This window comes from Chelonoidis abingdonii, chromosome 8 (genome assembly GCF_003597395.2).
Source record: "Chelonoidis abingdonii isolate Lonesome George chromosome 8, CheloAbing_2.0, whole genome shotgun sequence".
Taxonomy (NCBI): Eukaryota; Metazoa; Chordata; order Testudines; family Testudinidae; genus Chelonoidis; species Chelonoidis abingdonii.
This window is the reverse complement of record NC_133776.1, coordinates 96,536,148-96,553,414: the sequence shown is the minus strand read 5'-3', so window position 1 is coordinate 96,553,414 and position 17,267 is coordinate 96,536,148.

Here is a 17,267-nt window from a genome sequence, read left to right as displayed (position 1 = left end):
AAAGAAGAAAGACACTGTTTCTCTGAGATTCATTTCTGAAGAGGACCCATGAGGGTCCTGCAAACTGTTGCAGAATCAGAAAATGGTCAGAAGTGGGAAGCAATCATGCTGCAATTTCATCTCTACGAGCTCCGGGACACACGATAAGAATGTGACAACCTTTCTAGAACAAGACAACGGTTGTTCTCTAAATGTCACAGCCACTGAGGTTTCTCCAGAGGCAAGTGACTTGCAGTGCAGTGTTATGAAGGACTAGACACTCCAGGAGAATTCTGGGGGCTAAGGTCCTTGCCCAAATTCATGGCTAGGCCCTCCTCCCAAACAAAAAGCAAACCTGCTGCTTCAGATGACAGATTCCAACCCACCTCCTTACATTATCCTTCTGTTCCTGTCATCAGCACTTAGGAAACACTTAAGAAGCGCTGTCTACTGCAAAACCCACAGAAGCAGGAATCTCTTCAGCCTACATAGCTGTTACCACTCAGCAGATTTTGCTGAACACATCTTGGTGGGAGTTTTATTGGACTCAGGATCCTTTCAGCGTCCATCCAGCATCCAGGCACTAAGGGTGATGGACACTTTAGAAGTGTCTTAGATAGACCAATTGATGTTGCTGCCACCACTCACTGATTTTTATATTAATGGGGTATTTGTTCAAATTGTCTGAATGCAGATTAACTCTTTGGTCATTGTTTCATGTGCCTTGAATGGGGAAATGCATGTATTTTCATGAATGTATTTTAAAGGTGGTCTCAGCTAGTTTTTTGCAAGTGCCACGGTGCCTTTTTGGGAAGCATTACTCCTGCAAAAAATTTAAAAACATGCTAACTTTATGCCCTGTGAGTAAAGTGATCTAAATGTATAGTTAGGCGTACACATCAGTCTTTGCAGAACAGTGCCCTGACTTTGTAACTCTTTTCATAAATATATCTCCAGTGTTTAGCTCTGTGGTCCCTATAGCAACAGTAAAATAAAACTGATTTTTTCCCCCCTATTTCTTCAGCAGTGGAAGAGTATCTCTTGTCACTGCACTGAATCAAGACACTAGGTGTATGCATATATTACAGTGACAGCCGTATGCACAGATGTTTAAGAATAAAATCCATCAAGGTCATTTAGCATCCACTACAATATAGCCCATCCTGTAGACCTTTACAAAACAAATCATCAGACAAAACATTACAATGACACATATAACTATCAAACAAGCTTCACAATTATAGTGATCGCCATTTTAAATGTCATAATGTCCCACCTGTCACCACACAGTAGTAGCTGAGATACAAGTTTTCCATGCATTTAAACAGGAAATAACTGGGGTGTCGACAGGAAAATGTTGGCTTTTAATGGCATCGAGTATAGATGAACATAATCTGCCAGCAGAGAAAAATTATAATTCCATAAGAATCCAAACTGCCAAGCAAAATATTATTTCTAATGTCTGAAAACAAAATAAGTGTTTGAAATAACAGATCAGTGTATTACGAGTGAAAAATCTAATTTTCTGTATGCAATACACACTGCATTCAATTAACTGCCATGAGCCCTTCAATGGCACTTTCTATATTATGAATATTACACCATATGAACCACACACACAAAAATCTTGCAAGGTGAGCGACCATCAGCCTTTTCAAGAAACTGCAGAGCTAGTGACAGGATCTTTCTATAGGAAAAACAAAACAATTAACTTTGGTCCCAGCTTGTTTTCTAATGTTAGTCTTTTAATAATGGAGATGTTTAGGAGTGAGGGCCTCTTGGGAAGCCAGAGGCACAGTTTTCAAACTATAATATGGAAGCTTACTGGGTTCCATGATAGTGAAAGGAAAAAGCAGACTTAAAAAACATACAGCAACAAAAAGATTACTCCTCTCCACACCTCCACCCCGACATGTGATTTCTTCCTGAGCTCAGATGAAACTCCACATACTTGAGTATCTGGCAATCTCTAATCCCTTACTATGCATCACCCATTGTTAGCCAGAGGTTTTGTTACTTTCCCCTTTTCTCCCTCTGCAAAGTGCTTCAGTCATGTTGTATCAGCCTGTGACCTCCACCCCTCCACAGAGGAGGTCCCTCAGATGCCTGGCTGAAGCTATGCCTTTTCCTCCTCCCCCAAATGGCTTCTTTTCTACAGGGAAATATAAAGCATTTCTCCCCCTACCGCCACCCCAAAGAATACGGTTAGCTTTTCTAATCAAACATATGAATAGGGTCCAGTGCAGCGACCTGCTGTTTCAGTGTTAGACAGCCTGTGTTCCAACATGGAGAACCCATTTCACCTGCTGGATGGCGGCAGGGACTCTTGATGACATCCAGAAGAGAGACAGTACCGGAGAAATGGCACAGTGACATCTACCATACATACAAATGGGGCAATTCAGCCCTGCTTTGGGGTCACTTTGTACGAGCAGCGCAGAGAGCTTTGCCTTTACTGCTAAAAAACGGTGTGTTTTTAACATGTCGTCACTAAGGAGCGTTAGCTATCCCACTGTCAAACCCTGTAAAAGACAAGGCACTGTAGTTTTGCCATGAGGTAAACTAGGTGAGTTCAATCAGAGGTAAGGGGATACAGAACTGCCCTTGCCGAGCTATTCCATGGTAAACACTACAGTGCTTTGTCTCCACTAAGATTTTACAGCAAGATAGCGAATGTGCTATCCTTGTTTTAAAGCAAAAACAAAACTTTTTGACAAGACAGAGCCTGAGTCTGCCCTAAATCACCCCAGAAGGGACCCCTGGTACAGGATACTGTGTATCCATGGCACGCTGGGAGCAGCAGACCATTGTCTCCTGGTAGGGGTGGATGCAACTGGGGTGCAAGATACTGCAACCCTCTGAGCTGCTTTAATTTGACTCTGGGGCCAAACTGGACCCCACAATTTTGATCCCTGCACTGAACTCAGTACTGCTGAAGGGGTGAATATTGGGCCCAAAAGGCCATATCTACAGGATTTTCTCAGGCTGCTCCTTCCACACAGCAGAATAACTAAGCCCTGGAGATTAAAGCCCTGCCCTGAAGTCTAATATAAAGTCACACCAGAGAAAGAGAAACTCACTGGAGGGGGATGTTGGGCCCCTGAATTCTCCAGACAATTACACTGCAGACCTGTTCTGTCTCACCTTAGAAATGAATATGCTCCGAGCCTCCAGGTTCAGTGATACAGGAGCAGCTGCAGCAGTTGCCAACTGGCGGGAGATGCTATTTTGCAAACAGGAGTTGGGACTCGCACAGCACCACAGTGTGGCAGAAATGCAATATTACAGGCTCCAGTTGAGAGAAATGGAGACCTGCAAAAAATAATTGCAGCGGGGTGCATGGCATGGAAAAATCAGCTGCTGTGTTTGTGCACATATAGCCCAAGGAGGCCCAGTGTCCTTCAGCAGCAGCAGTGGGAACCACAAGTTGCAGACTACAAACAGCTGCCTGTTGGGAGAACTGGTTCCCACCAGGAAGTACCCTTTGCCCTTGCAGCAGGACATTTTAGCACTGAAGCTGGGAGCATGAGGCAAGCAAAGAGGAGGCTGCTGGGCTGTCATCCTGTTCTATGATTCCTTAAAGAACAAAACTTTGCTCCCAATGGTTTGTCTGAGTGGGTCTGCTCTGAGTTAACACACTGACATACAGCATAAGGCACCTTAAATGGGGGGACAGATAGCTCAGCGGTTTGAGCATTGGCCTGTTAAACCCAGGGTTCTGAATTCAATCTCTAAGGAGGCCAGCCACTTATGAATCTGGGGCAAAATCAGTACTTGGTCCTGCTAGTGAAGGCAGGGGCTGGACTTGATGACCTTTCAAGGTCTCTTCCAGTTCTAGGAGATAGGATGTCTCCATTTATTCAGGCCCAGTCCCTCAAAGTGTTGTGAAAAGCCACAAAGCAGATTTACCCTCACTGAAAAACCTCACACTAGGCTGGGGAACAGGAGTAGGGGCAGGTGAGGGATACATACAGCTGCATAGATTACTTCATCTCTTAAACCAGAGGTGACAGCTGCCATTTTAGCCAGCATCAGGGATTGAACCACAGCCCTTCAGAGCTAAAACCAAAAAGCTATCCCACTTCAAGCTTTGTAATGAGAGGGACTGGAGCAAATGCTAGCCTGTGCAGATTGGCCACAAGTCCTGACTAGTGGTTTTAAAGAGGCACCCGTTTTATTATTGTTCGACTGCTAGTGCCTTACCTTAAAACTGACATGACAACACAGGTGAAAATTAAGCTTTCTTTTCTCCCTCCAGCCCTTCATTCACCCTTCTTGAGCAATAGACTAATCCCTGCAGAGCACATAGAATGGCAGAACTGCAAGGGAGCTTGATGGGTTGTATGGTGCTGTCCCCTGCACTGAGGCAGCACTAAATATTATCTAGACCATCCCTGACAGATGTTTGTGTAACCTGTTTTTAAAAGCCTCCGATGATGGAGATTCCACAGTCTCTCTAGGTAATTCATTCCAGCGCTTATCTACACTTACAGTTTGGAAATTTCCCCTAATATCTAACCTAATCTCCCTTGCTACATTTTAAGCCCATTATTTCCTGTCCTGTCCTCAGTGGATAAAGAGAACTATTTATCACTATACACACTTTTACATAGCAATATTTTTGTACGCATAGAGAAGCAGTTGCAGAACCAGGGACAGCACTTCTCCCTCCATGCATTCATATGCCTGATTTCTTGGTTTATATTTGCATCCACTCACAAAAGGAGAGAGGAATATTTGGGTCTTTGATTTGTGTTCTGCATTCATTTGTATCTGCTATACTGCAGTATGCTTGTCAAGGCTGAAATTCAAAATCTGTCACTCTGAGTGCAGAATGTGGGGCTCGCAAGGATTTTAAAAATTAATACTTGCCACTCCCGGCTTGTATTAAACTCCCAAGGTTACAGCTTTTCTCTGACCTTGGCTTGATAAATGCTGCCACCACCCAAATGCAACAAACCCCCCTTTGAGCCCAGGAAGGAGCACTTGGGAATTCTTTCACCCCCCATCCAGGGAAGAGCTGAGAAAAGAAACAAAGGAAATTAGCTATGGCTACCAGCTAATCACATAACATGCACAAACCTCTTAGGACACCAAAAATCTGATCCTGTTCTTAAAAACAGTACATTTTATTAAAAACAAAAAGAAAGAAAATACATCTGGAATTTACGCTTTTGCTAGATTTTAAAAGAGCAATTCCAAAAATCAAGCACCCAAAATAGCTTTCTTGGGGGTTCTACACGCAAGCAAAAGCATCTGGGGTTAGCACAGAGGAGTCCACAAGCCAATAAGAAATAACCCTAATCACATCTAGCTACACATTCTAATCTACTTACATAATGGAGTTCTGATAAGTAGTTCTAGGCATGATCTGATGACTTATAATCATACCTGGCTTAGCTGTTTATAGCATGGCTGCGCTGCCCCTTCAACCCAGAGACGACAGACAAAGGGGAAGTTTCTTTCCCAATTTTAAAAAGTTCTACCTACCGATTGGCTCTTTTGGTCAGGTGCCCACTTTTTTTCTTTATCTGGGGGACTTTTTAACTCTTTACTGGTAAAGCAAGTACAAAACAGTTACCAGGAGTGATTTTACAGCTAACTGGCTGGCTGGGTGCCCATCAAAGGGAACTATCCCCCCACTTTATTTATTACTATGCTAAACTAATGGCTAATAACACCAGTAAAGAGAACTCCTATAGAAATAGGGCCAAAAACTGCATGATTACAGTTTTGTATATTTTCACTGTTTTATTGCCATTCTCATGAGATGTGGTATTTAACTAAAGTTCCAGCTCCTGGAGAGAAATGATTATGGGAGACCCTCAACTTTCATTTCAACAAAAAAGTAAGATTCTGTCCCTAATGGTTGCTGAAAGAAAGTTTCAAAGGGTAATTCAAATGCACTCCAAATGCTCACACACCAGAAGGCAAATAAAAAGAAACCCAATTATTCTTTTGGTTTTAATTCAGTTATTTTTCGGTCAATCTCATGCTTTTGAGGGCCTAACTCAATGGTTTTGAAATGTTTGAATTCGGCAATATTGTGATTGCTTCGCCCATCAGCCTGCCGCACAAGTAAGCCGTGCAACCCGTTGTGCAAAATTGTAAATAAGTTGAGAACTTCCACCACAGCAACACACACTGTGGAGCAGAGAAGTGGGAGCAGGCTCTTTCAATGCTTTAGGGATACCGCAGAAGGTGGCAATAGTATTTTGAAAGAGCAACCAAATATTAAATACATCTGAAAGCTATTAGATGCTGAAACACCTTGTCAGCATCAAGTACTGCAAAAGTGTGAGATATTACACTTTTTCTTTTACCCACAGAATCTTTTTTAACTTCTCATAAAACAGAATTTGAAAGAGGGGGATTATTTAAAAACTGTTTCCAATGAAAAATACTTTACATGTTCATTACCAAAATTATACATTTCATGCCTGGACACACAGTACCATAGATGGATTTTTCTTATGTCTTGCAAAACATTTTCTTTTTCAACTGCCTTTTGGAAACGGGTTTAATCATAATCTCTAGTGACACATGCAGTGATAGCAACTGACTACTTACTCTCTCTCCAGCACTTTATTTCTAGAGATGCTGAGTTTAATTAGCTCCACACTATTCAGAGGAGCAAATAGGTCACCTTTATGTCAAATCTCTAGGAGTCTTTTTTTTTAAGCTCATTTTCCTAGTGTTTTCCTTTTGCCCTGCATTCTGCAAGTAAGGTCATTAGTGTCAGCGATCTCGTATGTGATATAGTAGTGAACAGCGGCACAGTGGCAAAGAAGGTGAAATAAATTGGTGAATGTTCATGCATATGGTGGGGTAGGGGAAGCAAAAAGTTCCATATACATTCATATTCAGAATTCATGTCACCAGAGTTTTTTGAACAAAGGTTATTCTTACATGTCAGAAGTGCTGCAAAATGTTGAGGGAGTCAAACACACGTAGTGATATATTTTTTGCCAAATTTCAAAATATGTAGATTTATCCCAACTTTTTTCTCCTTCCCATCTACCAGCTCCTCCTTTCTTTTTTGAAAAAGAGACAGAGGAAGAAAAAAGCAGTGGGGAGAACTCTGTATATTAAATGAAAAGAACTTTCATGGGCCCAAAACATCTATATCCTAAAGGAACAACGCCAATAACAATAGCACTTGGAATAGACCTGCTACACATTTTGGTTCACTGGGTAGCATATGCATGTGATGCAAGTGCATACTGAAGAGGGTTCTTGTAGATTTCAATATACTGTCTGTTCATAAGAGCAGAACAGGTGGAGGAAAGAGATGGCACAACTTGCCAGTCATGCCACATGACAGTATACTGCACTTTTTAGTAACAGGGACTCAGACCCTTGCAACTGGTAAGTAACAGGGGATAGTGCCCTAAGCTAAAATGTAGGCAACCTGACGCTAAGATGTAGGAACCTGGGTTATAGTCCTGGTTTAGCTACTGATCTACTCTATGCCTTGGGCAGACCTTTGTCTTGTCTATTAAGATGGCAATCTATTTGAGCAGGGCTCTAGCACCATGGGGCTATAATGCAGGTTGGGACTTCTAGGTGCTAATTTGTTTGGGAGAGCTGCTTTCATTTTGAAATCCAGAATGGGGAGAAGATGTATTAGGAGAGGTGACTCTTTGGGCCTGTTAGCTCTGTCAATGTCCCTTTTGACTGCAGCTTTGTTTAGATGTTATGATACCCATACCCTACCTGTTACACATTTGCGTATGATCACACTAATATCGCTATCCTTGTACTATGTCCAAATGAATTTGAAAAATTAGAATGTATTAAAAAAACAAAACAGATGATCAAAGTATGCAAAGCCTATCTCGCGTTAGTAACGTGAATGCATTGCTCAGTAATAGCATTGCACTGACAGCCTTGGAAATAAAGGGCCACATCCTGAGCATAACTCCATTGACTTCCATGCAGTTACATCAACTGATGCCAGATTTCTCCATCTATCCACAGAACAGCCGCAGCATGGGCAATGGCAAAGGCAAGCCTTTCCCAGAATGACCCACCTACGTGCTTCATAGAATAGGACATCTCCAGGACTCTTTTGCAGAATCTAGGGAAAACTAGACTTCACATAACATAAGGTACAACCTTTGATTCTGAATAGTGTATAGGAGACCCATTCATACGATGTCAATAAAGCAGCTCCTCCAGAATTTCTTAGGCTTTTCCCCTGCTACATTTTGTTTTTCCCCTATCAATATGAAAGGCCAACCTTGCTCCACTGCATCATCTCATAATTTTGAATACATTCATCCCATCACTTCTAAGTCTGCTTTGCTCCCATGGTATTAACCCCCACCCCTACCCCCATTTGTAATTCCCCCCCCCATACACACACACACAACATATAGTTACGATCAATATTTATTTCATGAGCCCTGCACTGAACTTGTTACTGAGCAATAGCATCTCTTCCTATGAGCACACTTTAGGAAGGAACCATCTCATAAATCAAAAATGTTGCCATTTATGCAGGAAAATATATTCTGCTCCCATTTGAACTGATGGGAATTCCGCCATTGACTTGCAGGGGGAGAGCAGAATAGGCCCCTGCTTTCTTAAAGTATGTCAACACCGCAATAAAAGACCTGCAGCATGGCTGCAGGTGGCTCAGCTCAACTCATTCATGCTGCAGGGCTATAAAATTGCAGAGTAGACTCTTGGGCTCAGGCTGGTGACTGAGGTCTGAGACCCTACGTGGGAGAAGGTCTCAGAATCTGGGCTGCAGTCCAAGCCTGAGCATCTACACAGCAATTTTATAGGCCCACAGCCCACATAAGCTGACCCAGGCTCTGAGACTCAATGGCACAGGATTTTTATTGCAGTGTAGACATACCCTTTCTTACCATAGCTACCTTACTGTGCTAGTGACATTAAATACAAGCAACTGAAATGGTGGTACTTTTAAACATAAAAGAGCACATTGTTAAATGGTTCAGTGAATCAGTTTTAGCAGCAGCTTTATTGTTCTCTCTTTAGGTTCAGACTTGTATCAGGAACATTCAGTATTTGAATCTTACCCCCATCCTACCATTTGAAAAATGACACTTCAGATTTTGTGTATTTAACCTTCAGCTCCATTAATGCTTCACCCTATGACAGTTTCATTTATTACAAGTGAGATAGTTTTCTTTTTATTATTATTCTGACTTTCTGCTTTACTTAGGAACAATCGTTCGGGGGAAAAAAATAAAAAGAATGAAATGTAATGTCACGTAGAAGCTTGTCAAAGTGCATCTTCCAGGGTCTCTTACTTTGCCTTTAAGCATATTTCCATAGTACGTATGAGGAGCAGACTACAGCTGGTGTCAACATTCAGTGCCAATGAAATCCTCACCCGCTCACCCTAAAAAAAACCCTAAGAACAGTGATCCAGATGCTCAGCTGGTGTAAAGCCAAGTAGCTCCATTGAACTCAGTGAAGCAATGCTGTTTTGTTCCAAGTGAGGAACTGGCCCTGTTATACGCTACTGTAGTCTATCTAATAAAAATAGCTTGATAACCAAACTAAAGTACCTGAAATCACACACTTTGATAAAAAAGGGTACAGTAAAGTATGATCTACATGGAAAAATGTGAAAAACTTGCAGATCTGACATATTTGTACTGCTTAGGATGAAAGCCATCATTGGAGAGTGTGACATACCAGGGTACAATCCAGAGTGTGACTGTGGTGCTCTTTACAATGCTTTGCTGCTGTAGCCTCCAGCCTGGATTACCCACAAACAGCCTCTAGCATGTAAGCCACTCCCAGCTATGTCTGTGAGTGTGCACAGCCACCCAACCATACTTTGGTTCTTACCAGCCTTGGTTATGCTCCCCAACGCACACCTAGTTCCAGATTTCCCTCCATAAACATATGTCCTATACGGTCCAGCCCTCTTCTGGACAGTACAAATACACTGAGTCCATTATTCCCTTAGGCAGTGTTTCCCAAAGTGTGGTACATGTACCACTGGTGGTACGTGAAAGGGTTTCAAGGGGTACATAGCCTGTTCACCCAGGCCAGCAGTGGGCTGAGCAGGGCCAGCAGCTGGGACTCTAGGTGTTAAGGGGCCGGCAGTGGGTTGAGCGGGGCTGGTGGCTGGGACCCCAGACCCACGGCGGGCTGAGCAGCTCAGTCTGCTGCCGGCCCAAAGCTTCCATCCACAGGCTCCTGCCAGCCGGGGTCCTGTCTGCCGGCCCTGCTCAGCCCGCTGCCAGCCAGGGGTCCCGTTCACACAGGCTGGCAGCGGGCTGAGCAGGGCTGGCAGCCAGGACCTGGCTGGCAGCAGCATGCCAGTAAAAATCAGCTTGCATGCCAACTCAAAGCATGTGTGCATGTTACCGCAGCTCCGGCAATACACTTGCCTTTGTGGCATGTGCAGAAGTCATACTGATGGATAAAAAATAAAAGTGAATAACTACTCGTAGTAATCTAAAGATAGTAGCAAGTAGATGCTTGGTGTGTATTAATATGCAAAATTTCCCTTTTTGTTTTTGTTAAACCCATTTACAATGGATTGCTGGCTAAAAATGGGAAGTTTGAAATGTACAAAAGAAAATTATGAAGGAAATACGAATGTTAGTGATAATTATGCTGAAAAATGCAGTGATATAGCGACATCAGACAATTGTGACGACAAAATTAGTGAACCGTGTGAACCATCTGTAAGTTTATTGAATGTTTCAGCTGCAAAGAAAACAAAAAAAACCCACAAATATGTTGAATATCTTAAACTGGGATTTTCGTGGACTGGCAATGAGGTGGAGTCTGTTCCACTATGTGTGGTTTGTTACAAGACTCTCACAAATGAAAGTACGAAACCATCCAACCTAAAATGCCATTCCGATAGCAAACAAAGAATATGAGGGAAAACCTGTAGATTTCTTCAAAAATAAGCGCAAAGATCTCCAAAAGTCCCAGAAAAAATTCATAATGTAACGGGAGGTGAAAATATGAAAGCTTTGGAAGCTTCATATAGTGTGGCGTACTTAATTCCAAAGTCCAGAGCTGCTGAAGTAATTGGCAAGACATTAGCAAAAACCTGTAGCCAAAATGATGGTGCAAGTGATGACTGGAGACAAGGCTAGCAAAGCTATAGATCGTGCCCCTCTCTCAAATAACACTGTTCATTGTAGAATCACAAATATGGCTGAAAACGTAAAGCAGCAATTATTGTCAAGTACAAAAGAGTCGCTACTATGCACTGCAAGCGGATGAATCCACTGATGTTGTGAATTTAGCTAATCTTTTGTTGTTTGTCAGTTACGAGCTGAAAAATGAAGTCCACAATATTTTGTTCTGCTAATCTATGCCAACACAAACAACTGGAGAAGCTATTTTTAAAGTTATTGATTACTTTATCAAAAACAGTGACTTGGATTGGGGTCGTTGTGTTGGAATAAGCATGGATGGCACCGGAGTCATGATTGGTTCAAAGAAAGGAGTTGTTGCATGTATTCAAGCTGTTGTGCCAGAAGCAAAATTCACTCATTGCATTCACAGGGAAGCACTCCTCACCCAGAACATGCTGGCAGATCTAAAGCAAGTAATGGATGAAGCTGTGAAAATAATCAATTTTGTGAAAGGCCACCCACTGAATGCCTGGCTGTTCTCAATTTTGTGATGAGATGGGCAGTGATTATACATACCTATTTCACACTGAAGTGCTTTGGCTTTTGCGTGGAAAAGTTCTGAATCGCCTGTTTGAGCTGCAAAAAGAACTGCACATTTTTTTAGGTGAAACCTTTAACCTGTGAGACCATATACGCGACTGAAACTGGCTGTGCAAACTAGCAGATATTGCAGATATCTTTGCTCATTTAAACAATCTCAATCTATCCTTGCAAGGAAAACTCATATCCATATTCCATGTTCAAGACAAAGTGAGCGCCATGGTCACAAAATTGAAACTGTGGCATAAACGTCTTAGTCGTTGTGAACTGGATTCCTTTCCGTCTCTTCATGACTTAGTAATAAACTCGACTAACGAACTTGATAGTGATGTGTTGCAAACCATGAAGCAGCATTTGGAAGGCTTGCACAAAGATCTTCGTAAGTATTTCCCTGAATGGAAGGCACCTTTGAATGGATAAGGAACCCTTTTATCATCAATGTTCAAACATTGCCAAATAACCTGTTTGCTTCAGAAGAACAGCTCTTGGAGCTGGCCTCAGATAGCTTCCTGAAAAGAAAATTTGAGCAAAATACACTGACATCATTTTGGTTGGAGGTTAGCTCTGAATATCCAGCTCTATCGGACAAAGCTGTAAAGTATCTTCTGCCTTTTCCCACCTTGTATTTGTGTGAGATCAGATTCTTTGCGCTGGTTGGCATTAAAACAAAAAACCAAAATTGTCTTATTGACGTGGAGCCCCATCTTCATCTTAAGATCACAAACATCCAGCCAGATATCCCCGTGATAGTGTCTGATCAAAAGCAGTTCTATCCCTCACACTGAATAGTTTGGTTTGTACTGAAAATTTTTCAATACTAAAATAGTAAGTATTAAAACTAGTGCTTTCTTCACTAGCCTAACCAAACCAGCGTATTTTAATTTCAGAATGATACTAATTCACCATATATTCACTGTTGATTCACTTCTATTATTTTAATTATTTCTAGTACTACTTCTATATGTAACTATTATTTCTATTAAAAGTTTTGTTTCAACTGTATGTAATATAATTTTGTATTTATTTCTTATCAACATTTAATCCAGAATGAAGTGAATTAAGAGTGTGTTATAAAAATATGTATTATTAACTTAGGTCCTGATCCTGAGCAGGTTCAGCACTCTGGGTGTATATGTGACAGAATGCAGGGAGTTAATGGGTGGCCTGCACTCTGATCACTGTGATGCTAATTTGCTCCCCTAGGGAGATCTGATTGGGAGGATTAAATATAATTTGCTAGTCAGGATAGCAGGCTGGGTGAGCTAACGGGTTAGTTAGCCCTTTAGCTGAGGACTGGTAAAAAAGGCACAGAAAAGCCGTGCAAGTGAGGGAGAGCAAAAGGCTACTACAGACCAGTGTCAGAGCTCCAGGCAGGGAGACTGCGTCTCCTTTTGGGCCCGGGGAAAGGGTTGAGGATACAAGTGACATTGTAAATAGTGTTGCTTCACAAATCTGTAAAAGGTGGAAGGAACATAAATCACCAGCATAGTGTCATGGTCCAACCACTGGAGTCTGAGCAGGTTTCCATAGCGCAAAAAGGTAGGAGGCTAGGAATGGACCACGCCTTGCTACCGTATGTATCGGTGTTATGTAATATCATTTCTAGATGCTTCCAATTAGCCCCATGGTAGTATTAAAAAATAGCAGAACAAACAAAGATTATAACATCAGTATCTTGACAGGACATGAAGAAGGGGAAGTCTAAACCTCTAAAATTTCTGCATTTTAGACCATCACACATTCATGAATATTTTTATATATATATACACAAGAAAACCATTTTTCCCTCCTCTCTTTCTGGGTTGGATACCTATTAACAGTGGGTACTTTGGACACCCATATGTTAAACCAGGTGGCAGGTATTTCATTACCCATAAATCTGTAATTGTTATTGTCAGAAAGAGCATATTCAGTTTGGGAAGTATTTAATGTGGCAGTTCCTCAAGCAAAACTTCCAAAATGTCCAATAATTTTATCTGTTGCTTGTAATTTAGTGTCTAAAAAGGCAGCTTCTCAGCTGGTGTAAATTGGCATCACTCCGTTCTTGCCAATACTGTAATGTGCTTATTTACACAACTGAGATTCTGGTCCTAAAAGCATAACTGACATGGGGAAAAGGAAAAGAGGCAGCCAAGTCAAGCAGAAGAGAAAGTGAATAGCAGAATGCAGAAAAACGAGCTATAAAATATAAGACATTTTCAGAACAATCTAGGAAAACAGTGCTCCTCATACAGACCTATATTTAAAAGATTTCCAGTGAAGTGAGTGTATACGATTGCATGAACAAATAATCATAAGTACTTTATTTGAGCAGATGCACATCAGCATGGAATTATGTCAAATACAAATCAAACTGTGTTAGCTTTTTTAACTATAAAAGTTATCAAGAGTAAAAAAATAAATCAATGATCTCTGTTGAGCACTAGGAGCTACTGACTTCCATCTCTCACTACGTGATGGTATACATGACCATTCTCCTCTGCATCCCTGGAAGGGATGCATAATGAACTGAACTGACTTTTTTTATAAAACCAAAATTTCCATTGAACTAGAATCTACACGTAGTCACATCAAACTACAGCAACCACTTCAAATTTATGTAACATCCATTAGACAAATAGTTGTCTGGGAACACATTACAAAGAGTGAAGCTGGGCAAACCTATAACATATACAGCCTCTGGAGATGTGTGTTTTGAAACCAGAGTTAAGGGTACCTAATGCATCTGAATGATGGTTTTTTCCCATAATTGTAATGTAAACACATTTTGAGGGAGAAGAACATTTTCAAAATGTGGTGTTTTCATATCTTTTCAGGGACATTATGATCATCTAGTCTGACATCCTGCATAGCACTGACCATAGAATTTTATCCAGTGATTCCCATAGCAAGCCCATAAGTTATTACTGAGAGACAGAGCACATCTCTTTTAGGACAGCCGACAGTTATGAAATACAAGCAGCAAAGTCAATTTATATTGTTCTAATTTGTACTTGTATCTTTTTCACAACAACTACCTTCTCTCATGCATGGCAAGTAACAGGTACCATAGGCATTAATGATATAAAATGTAGAAAGCCTGGTTCTTCTCTCATTTACAATGGGATATATCAGGATAATTGACAGATTTACACTGGCATAAAAGCTGGTGCAAGTGAGATCAGAATACAGACTATTATAGATAGATTTTTCCATCTTAAAAACACTACAAATATGGATTATTCCTCTGTATACAGATTATACATCCCCTCATATTCTGCCAGCTGACACTCTTCCTCTAACAGTGCACAGCTTTTTGCTTAGAAAAATGCCAGTTCTTTTTCCTGGGCTGCTCTTGTCCTTCCCTGGGAAGCATGTTCTCATTGGGAGTAGCTTCTTGGCAGACTGGGCTTCTTGCCACAGTTTGGCAGATCCATTTTGCTGAAACAAGACCTTCCTGGATGCCTGCCTTTGGCAATTCTATCTTTAGAAGTCTCCTATCTTTAGGAGTACCGACAAGGCTCCCTGCTCTGGCTCCTGAGAATTCCCTATCTCCAGGAGCAAACCTTCTAAGCATCCTGCTCTGAGGTATTCTCCAAGGAACTCCTCTGCTCAGGAGCTTCCTATCTCCTCAGAAGAACCTTTCTTAGCTAACCTCAGATAACCTTTGTATTAGGTCCAGGTGTTTATTTATCAATTAAGTGGCCACCTTGGCAGTCAGTTACCCCCATATAGATCTTCAGAAGGCAGTCATGAGAAGAGTAGGGGTACTTGTGGCACCATAGAGACTAACAAATTTATTTTAGCATAAGCTTTCGTGAGCTACAGCTCACTTCTTCAGATGCTATAGCTCATGAAAGCTTATGTTAAAATAAAATTGTTAGTCTCTAAGGTGCCACAAGTACTCCTGTTCTTTTTGCTGATACAGACTAACACGGCTGCTACTCTGAAACATGAGAAGACTAGTCCTTGATGCTCCAGGACACATGGGCATATTCATTGTATCTCACTTTCACATCATTTAAATAGCTAAATGAAATTCCTCCGAATGTGGAACATTCAGGGGAGCTGAGTTTGCTGGATTACACGTCAGATGTTAAGCAAATAGCTCTAAATTCCTAGCAGCATTTTGTCACGTCCCAAGAGCCAATGTTATCATACAAATGACTATACTATTTAATTCCATTGTAATAGGTCTGGTGCATGGGAAGTGGACATATCATTGGTCTTCCTGCCATGAAATATACTCTTTCCTGTGAAAATAAAGAGCAAGCATGCAGCAGCACATCTCACAAAATAGTTGACAATATTAGCTGCATGGCTAAAATCAGAATCCGATCCTAGATGAGCGAATTCACAGCTGGGACTGCACACTCCTTAATTATATGAGAATTGCATGCTTCCAGTCTGGCTTCTGTCTGCTCCATTCCAAGGAGACCATCTCTATAATTGTCAGTAATTCCCTTCTAGCCAAGTCTAATAGTTTCCTTCTTTATCATCAACCTCCTTCCACTTGCTGTTCCTTTTTATATAGTGGAACACTTCGTCTTCCTTCCTGTCCTCCCTTGCCTTCTATGTCCATGTGCTCTCCTGAGGCTTTTGCCAATGATCATTGAAGTCAATAGGCATTGGATCAAGCCCTTAGTTCTTCTTTTATTTGTCGGCCCTCCTCCTCCTTCCTCATCTCTTTCTCTGCCTCCCAGGCCTAAGTTATCTTCTCACTCTGTGATCTCCCCCTAGGTGATGTCATCTTCTCTACATTCCAGTATCAACAATTCCCAGATCTACCTCTCCACTGTAAAATCTACCTCCCTGCAGTCATCATTCATCTCTGTGACATCTCCAGAAGGTATCAATGCCACCTTAAACTCAACATTGGCATATAAGCCTATTATTTTCCTTCTAAAACTCTCTTCACTGCCTCACCTTCTCATTTGCTGTTGACAACACCACCGGCCTTCCCATTACACAGGCCCACTTCATCTCTGGCATCCTGGCCATTGCCAAATCCAGCTGCTGCCTGCTGTACAGCATCTCTAAAATTCAACCCTTCCTCTCATTTCCCACAGTCAAGACAGTGATCCGTGCACTCAGTGTCTCACACCTTGGCTACTCTTCCCTACTCAGGCTTCCTGTTCTCCTTTCTTTTTCCATTATAATCAGTCCAAAATGGTGCAAACAAAATTTATCTTTCTTGCTGTCATAAACAGATAGCTAAGGGTTAATGCTTATTTTACCTGTAAAGGGTTAACAAAGGGAACCAAACACCTGACCAGAGGACCAATCAGGAAACCTGATTTTTCAAAGCTCAGGAGAGACGTAATGTTTGGGTCTGTGTCTTTTGTCTGGCTCTCAGCTATGAGAGGGGTCTTTCTATCTGTAAGCTTCTAATCTTCAGTTTCAAAGTTGTGAGTACAAAGGTAGAAAAAACAATAGGCTGTTGTTGTTTTTTTTGTATTTACATGTGTGTAGTTTGCTGGAATGGTTTAAATTGGTTCTCTTTTTGAATAAGGCTGTTTATTCATATTTTTCTTTTAAGCAATTGAACCTGTGTTATTGTCACCTTAATACAGAGAATATTTTATGTCTTTTTCTTTCTTTTTAAGACTTGTTGAGTGTTTT